This window comes from Dioscorea cayenensis, chromosome 1 (assembly GCF_009730915.1).
Source record: "Dioscorea cayenensis subsp. rotundata cultivar TDr96_F1 chromosome 1, TDr96_F1_v2_PseudoChromosome.rev07_lg8_w22 25.fasta, whole genome shotgun sequence".
NCBI classification, from domain to species: Eukaryota; Viridiplantae; Streptophyta; class Magnoliopsida; order Dioscoreales; family Dioscoreaceae; genus Dioscorea; species Dioscorea cayenensis.
This window is the reverse complement of record NC_052471.1, coordinates 28,150,399-28,157,672: the sequence shown is the minus strand read 5'-3', so window position 1 is coordinate 28,157,672 and position 7,274 is coordinate 28,150,399. Positions and strand designations below refer to the sequence as shown.

Here is a 7,274-nt window from a genome sequence, read left to right as displayed (position 1 = left end):
TAAAATATTGTCAAGGGTAAAAAAGTATTTTCCACAAACAAAAACAACCCTTTCAATATATGCTCCTTCTTTTTCCCCTCTTCTTCTTCTTCCCTTCTCTTTTTCTCATTGAATATATATTCCGATTTATCACAACAACCAAGCCATATTTTCTCTCTCCCTCCTTCCCTTTTTTCTTCTCCACTTCTCTATGTGAATATTTGGCTTCGAATCTATCAAAACAACCGAGCCCTAATGAGCTCTAACTATGTAAATGGGAAGCTCTCTCTCTCTCTCTCTCTCTCTCTCTATGTGTGTGTGTGCAAATTCACCCTCAAATTTGGGAGATATTGACAGGATTTGTTGTTTTCATTTGTATAGAATGAACAAGGAGCCCTACAAGCATGGATAGAATGGTTTGATTGAATCTAAAGGTATGGATCTTACCTGTCTTTTTTTTGTTAGGTATGTTTTTATAAGTTTCTTGATATATTTATCTCATTATTGATGATGTTATTTTAACCCAAAAAATCTATAAATTTACCTAGTTGAAATACTACAATTTTATGATATTATGATAATTTTGCTCTTAAAAAGTTTTTTTTTTTTAAGTTTGTTTTACTAGAATACTTTCATGTATTCCCTTTATTTTTGTTGGCCTTTCACATGAATTATATTTCTAGCTTATAAAATATAGTATTTGTTGTGTCTTGGTTTTATGTATAAAGTCTATTCATAGAATTTTCTTATAAATTCTCCTTGTCTTTTTTGGGCTTCTCATGAATTGTGTTTTTTTAGTATTTTTCAAATATAACAATTGTTGTGTCTTGGGTTTTATGCATAAAGTTTATATACAGAGTTTGGATATGATAAAGTTTGTTGCTTCCAATACTTTCCAAATGATGAAAAATATTTTATCACCATAAGATGCTCATGCTGAAATAGGATGTTTTTCCAATTAAACAGATAAATTTTTTTAATTTCTAATATTTGCTAGAAATGGCAAGTATTAGTGAGGCACAAAGTTTATATGTCACGCCCTGACATATAGTCAGGCATGGGACAACCGCCGCTTTAATTCAAGTGAGGTGAACAACACCTTCCCTAAATTAACGCAAGGCTGAAAACCTAGTCAAACATATATTCACAACTAGGAAATACAACATACCATAATCACACCTGGAGTGGACATTATAGATATAGTCATAGAACAAAATACGAGTACACAAAGTGGTATAGATATCAAAATATACAACCCAACGGATCCAGTCTATACAAGATCATAGAATACACAACATCTCCAAAATAGTGTGTACATACCTACAACACAAAACACAACATACAAGCAACTGCCCAGCACAGAGATTGATCACATGCTCTATTCAACCTGAAGGTGGGTAAAAGAAGAGTGATGAGTAATACTATTACTCAGTGAGTGAACAAGCCACATAGTTCGAATAGGATCGAAATGAGACCAATAGGTAAGCATAAAAAATAAAAAAAATAGCTTAAAATCAAGTATAAGTGCTATTGAAAAGATAATCATTTGGAGAATGCGCATTTCACCAGAAAATCATTTCTGTGTTGTGAAAACTCATCGGGCTAGTCTCAAAGAATGTTCACCCTAATTGTGGTCGCAATTAGGGTTTCAAACCCGCCAAGGTTAGTTTTAAGTGTAATAAAATCAATGAGATAGCCCTCCTTGGTGTTGGCCTCTAAGACACTCGTGTGGTGACCTCGAGTATCTCAGTCAGTATTTGTCCCATTCATGCTCTCTACTCGCCTCCTAATATGGGAAAGTAATGGTCAACCATGCTGACTCTATAGGCCAGACGTGACCGCAGTGGATCGCACAAAGCATGTTAGCATCAAATCACATGAAAATATTTTTGTAACATTTGCATATAGTAAAGCACAAGACTTTCATTTCACAAGTGTTACATTTTCAATAATATAAACATGTCCTTTCACAAAGTAAGTGATACTACATTTTCAAGAATATCACATGTCCTTTCACAAAGAAGAATAAGCTGCAAAGAAGAATAAGGAGATATCAAACAAAATTTGAAGTGTAGAATTATATTCCAAAACCATGCATATTAGTTATCATTCAACCCTTAATCAATTATGTGTTTAAACCACATAAATTCACTCACAAGAAAGCCCAAAATGTAGTCAAGCTCCCTCCAAGGCCTTGCCTTTACTCGATAGCTCTCCACCTACAAATACGAAAGCAATCCCAACATGGAAACATAAGAGCAAAACACGACAATGGAAATCAAATACAACAAAGGAAATAAAACAAATTCAAAGCCAAAAAGTAGGAATTTGGTTCTATCTTAAGGTTGATGGAATGATGACTCGATGAGCATTGAAGCCCTAACTTCAAACATTGCAAAACAATATGCGCCAACGTGCAATTGCTACGAGTACCCCCAAAACCAAAAAACTCTCGGGCTACATTGTTTTCAGGCTAAGCTATAGTAACCAAGAGGTTAAACTTTACAAAAATCATTGGAATGCATCCCTCATATAATAAGGTTTTCAAGCAAAACACTAAAGAGATGTATAACAACAGCATCCAAAGATCATGGTTTAACTCTAAAATTCTATCCAAATAGATATGCAAACTTCTCCAAAAAGCAAGAACAACAAGAACAACAAGAAACTGATCTACTTAACAAAGACTCAACACCCTTCATATAAAAGGTCACACTTACAAACTCAAAGGTTGCAAGTTCAAAGGTTACAAGCTCAAAGGTTCATGCCAAAGAACACACATAACACAATAAAACACCAACTTGCAAAGCTACTTGGTCTAATCCCCTTCAATGAAGAAGACTTGGCTCTTTAATTCCGAAGAACCTTGAAAATTAGATGGCACATCAAGGGAAAGATGATGAACGACCAGCTAGTAAGGCTTCTCTAAAATTCTCAACTTTTGGAGAAGCTTGGAGAAGCTAAGATTATAAGGGATAATGTTTAAAGCAAAAAGAGTATTTTACCCTCACCACTTTAAAAGAAACACTAAAATACCATTACACAAACTAAATGGACAAAAATGACCTTTCACTTCTAGGGAAAAGACCATGATAAAGAATAAATACATAATACTTCCAAAGAACAAAGAAAAGCATGAAACAAAGAGGAGAATAAGATATCACATTATATCTTGATGCATTGAAGTGGATGATCATATTTATAATGCAAGTGAATTTGAAAATCAACCCGTGATTGAAGATGAATCTCATGAAGCAAGTGAAGCCCAAAGGAGAAGATAATGGTGAAAAAAAATTCTGAAGATAGATTCTATCAAGAAGTTTCTTTTAAACACATGTTGATATGGTTTTTAATTCAATGGATAAAGCATGTGACTATTATAACCAATATGCATAGAAAAAAAGGTTTTGTGTGAGAAAAGGACCAATAAAAAAATTAGAAAAAGTTGATAGTGTCATTGGACGACTCTTGTACTGCTATCAAGATGGCTATCAAGAGGAAATAATTAAGAAGACTGAATGCAACAAGAAGAGGCACCGAGGTGAAACACATTATGGATGCAATGCTAACTTTTAGTAAACAAAAATTCCAATGGATCTTGGGTTTTTTCGATGTTTGTAGAGGAACACAATCATATCATAGTAACTCCAAAAAATGTCATCTTTTACCATCACACTGGAAAATCGGTTAAAATAAAAAAGATATGATCGATAAAATGACACAGTCAAGTATTAGAACCAACCTCATGATGAATTGTCTTTCACAAGAATCTCAAGGCAGTCAAAATGTTAGATTTATTGAGCTAGATGCAAGAAATTATATGCGCACCGGAAGAAAAATAGAATTCTTCATAGGAGATTCACAAAGGTTGTTGGATTATTTAAATGAAATGCAAATAAAGAACCCCCATTTTTTTCTTTATAAAATTACCAAAGGTTTGATGTCAATGTAAAATTAACAAGCATATTTTGGAGTGATGTAAGTGTAGAATGGATTATAGCTACTTTGGGGATGTTGTTTGCTTTGATCCAACTTATGGAATAAATAAATATACAATGCCATTTGTTCCAACTGTTGGGGGTTAATCATCATCTTCAAACTATATTATTCGGGTGTACATTGATTTTTGATGAAACAAAATGTTCTTTTGTTTGGGTACTTGAGAATTGGCTACAAGCAATGAAGGAAGTTATCCTAAAGTGATTCTCACTGATCAAGATTTTGCCATTACTGGTGCCATTGCTCAAGTCTTAGCCATGTACAATTCATTGATATTGCTTATGGCGTATTTTTTAAAATGCTAAAAGAGACTTAGGAAGGCTATTCACAAGAAAAGGGGGGAGGGGCAAGTTTGGGCAAGATTTGTCTTATTGCGTACGAAGTCCTAAAACTGTTGAAACCTTTGAAAAAAAAAGTGGATTGAATTCCTTACTAAATGTGATTTGGAAAAAAAATGATTGGATGTTGAGAATGTATAGGAAGCGCTAACATTAGGATCATGCGTATTCACATGACTTCTTTTGTACAGATATGTGGACTACTCAATGAAGTGAAAGTATAAACAAATTTTTAAAGGGTTTTTGAGCAAAAAAATGTTGTTATTGGATTTTGTTCAAGGTGTTGATAAGGCACTAATGAGACATCGAGAGAAAGAAATTGAAGCTAACTTTAAAATGAACAATGTGCAAGCATCCTTAATACTTCATATGCCTATTGAAGAAGAAGCAAGCAAATTGTACTCACTAGCTATATTTGCAAAATTTCAAGAAGAACTACTTTGCTAGTCTTCGTTACAAGTGTAAAAAAATTGAAGAGAATGATAATATAGCTTCAAACAAATGTTTAAAACCAGAAAAAGAAGTTTGACTAGTTAAATTATGCTCTAGATCCAATTTTTTTGTGAGTTGTAGCTGTTGCAAGTTTGAATTTGCAGGTTTCCTATGTCGTCACATATTGAAGGTATTCATTGTGACTAATGTGGACAAGATTCCAAGACAATATATATTAAAATGTTGGATAAGGGATGCAAAATGTGAAAAAAATTTTGATGAAGAAGGCCAACAAGTTGAAGAAGACTGTCATACTCACTTGACACTCTCATATAGCACCCTTTCCCATGAAGCAATAGAAATTGCAACGAAGGGATCTTGCTTTATAGAGGTATAAAAAGTGGCTTTGCATTGGTTGAGGAAAACAAGAGAAGAGGTTGAAAAGGCTATTAAAATGCAAAACTTTGAAGTTTTAAATAGCAACATTGATTAGTTCTCATCACAAGAGGAGGTTGAAAAGGTTATTTAAATGTAAAAGACTTTATTCTCAGTCAAGCATATATAGATAAACTATTTTAGATGCTTAGTTGGAGCACAACATGAAAATATAATGATACAATTATAATCCTCATATATATATTTGAAAATTTTTCAAGGCCATCTAACTTCCACGAATCAAGAAAATACTAGACTTCACCTTGCTTTTAATGAGAGCTAAAATGACTAGAATTGAATCAATTGATCTACTGCAGGCAATGTTTCAATGACAATACTGGAGGCATCAAGGTAATTTGTGATATATTCTCAATAAATTTCTCTAGTTGGATTTGAGAAGTAATGATTTTTCCATTTGTCTTGGGTGAGGTTTCTTGCCATATAGTAGCATATTGAATTCACAGTGCCATACAGTAATGCTTCTTCCACTTTGTTATGATATTTGTTACTTTTTATGCAACTAACTAAGTTTAATAATCTTTGTCCTTTATTTCCTAAAAAAGTGTTGCTGAGAAACTTTTGAAATTGAGCTAACATGTTAGTTGAAGATCAAGTCATTAGATTCATATAGTAGAGTTTGGGAACTGGATTACTTGATCATAATGAGATCATTCTCAAGCTATTGTCTCATTTTAAGTACTCAAATTATAATTCATGTGACATTCATTTTTTATATGTTTAGTTATCATTGTTTTTATTTGTTTTTAGTAGTTATCATTGTTCAATTATCTTTGTCTTTCTACATTTGATGATTTCAAAAGAAATTATTCAATGTGAAAACTATTTTCTAGTTAGAATAATTTGTTAGCCATTATTGATTAGTTTAGAATAATTTTTTAGCTTGTCTTTTCACAACTCAGTTTTGTTACATTAGGATGAGAGTAGAGAACTGGACTGGGAGGCATTGAAAGCACAAAAAGAAGCACAACTAGAACCTATTTGCCATTTCTTTTTTAATGTGAATTTCTTTTTAAATTATTCTTTTTATTTAAAACGAATTTTATGACACATAACTGAATGTATTCATGTGGCCTTTCCCTCTTAATCTCATTTTTTGGTGTTCATGATTCAATTTTTGTTTATCTACTGAAACGAATAGATCGTGTTATTTGGACATGACACCATGCATCATATAGTAAATTGTACTTAGATATGACATGAATCCAAATTATAATTAAAACTTAAGCATTTCCAAGTCAGTTGTCATTCAATTAATTTCCAACACCATGGTGTCTTTATGACAAAGGTCCAGCAAAAACACAATAGATAGCATCACATATGCTGCCTTTATGAAGTTTTCTATTCCATCAGAATGACCAACAAAACTTAAGAACTGACACCATGATTCAATACACAGATAACATTTGACTGAGTTTATAACAACAAAACATTATATGGTCTTATGCATCATCACCAGAATTCATACATTCAGTATCTCAACCGCTTCTTGGAAGGAGGGTGTATATCTCACCATTGAGCATAAAGTACTGTATTCCATGAAATCACATATAAATAACTAGATATGAAATTTGAAATATATATATATATATATATATATATACATGTGATATTTCATATTTGACACTTAAGTGCCAAGGGTAATCTCCTAACATTGTAATATCCCCCTCATCATCTATGTAGATGATCTTTCCACCCTTTGCATTGATCAATCAAAGCAACTTCAAACTCAAACATCCTATTGAGCTTTTTCTTCAATTCTTCATACCCTTCAAACCTTGAAATATGACTGATCTTCCAAGAGCTGAAACTTGCTTATGAACCTAAAAAGCAAAAAATAGAATGAATAAATAATCCATCAAAGTCTCATCAGTAACCTCATTCGAGTTAAGAGAATAAAAACCTTTGTGTGACTATGGGTTTAAATGAATTTTTATCAAACCCTGGCTTTAGATTCAATCAAACCCTTCTATCCACATATTCACATAGAGAAGTAGAGAAGAAAAAAGGAGAAGGAGAGCGAAAATATGGCTTGGTTGTTGTGATAAATCAAAATAGATGTTCACTAAGAAG

General features: G+C 32.6%; 1 long non-coding RNA gene across 2 annotated transcripts; it reads right to left on the bottom strand.

Moving 5' to 3' along the window:
- Positions 1 to 1,159: 1,159 nt before the first annotated feature.
- Positions 1,160 to 2,905, bottom strand: LOC120265099. Of its 2 annotated transcripts, none has more exons than XR_005537607.1 (3): positions 2,700 to 2,905; positions 2,136 to 2,198; positions 1,160 to 1,366 (listed from the first exon to the last, which is right to left on the bottom strand). It is a non-coding gene; the product is annotated as an uncharacterized LOC120265099 (long non-coding RNA). The 2 variants fall into 2 exon arrangements; XR_005537608.1 differs by lacking the exon at positions 1,160 to 1,366 and adding an exon at positions 1,938 to 2,009.
- Between the last annotated feature and the right edge of the window lie 4,369 nt (positions 2,906 to 7,274).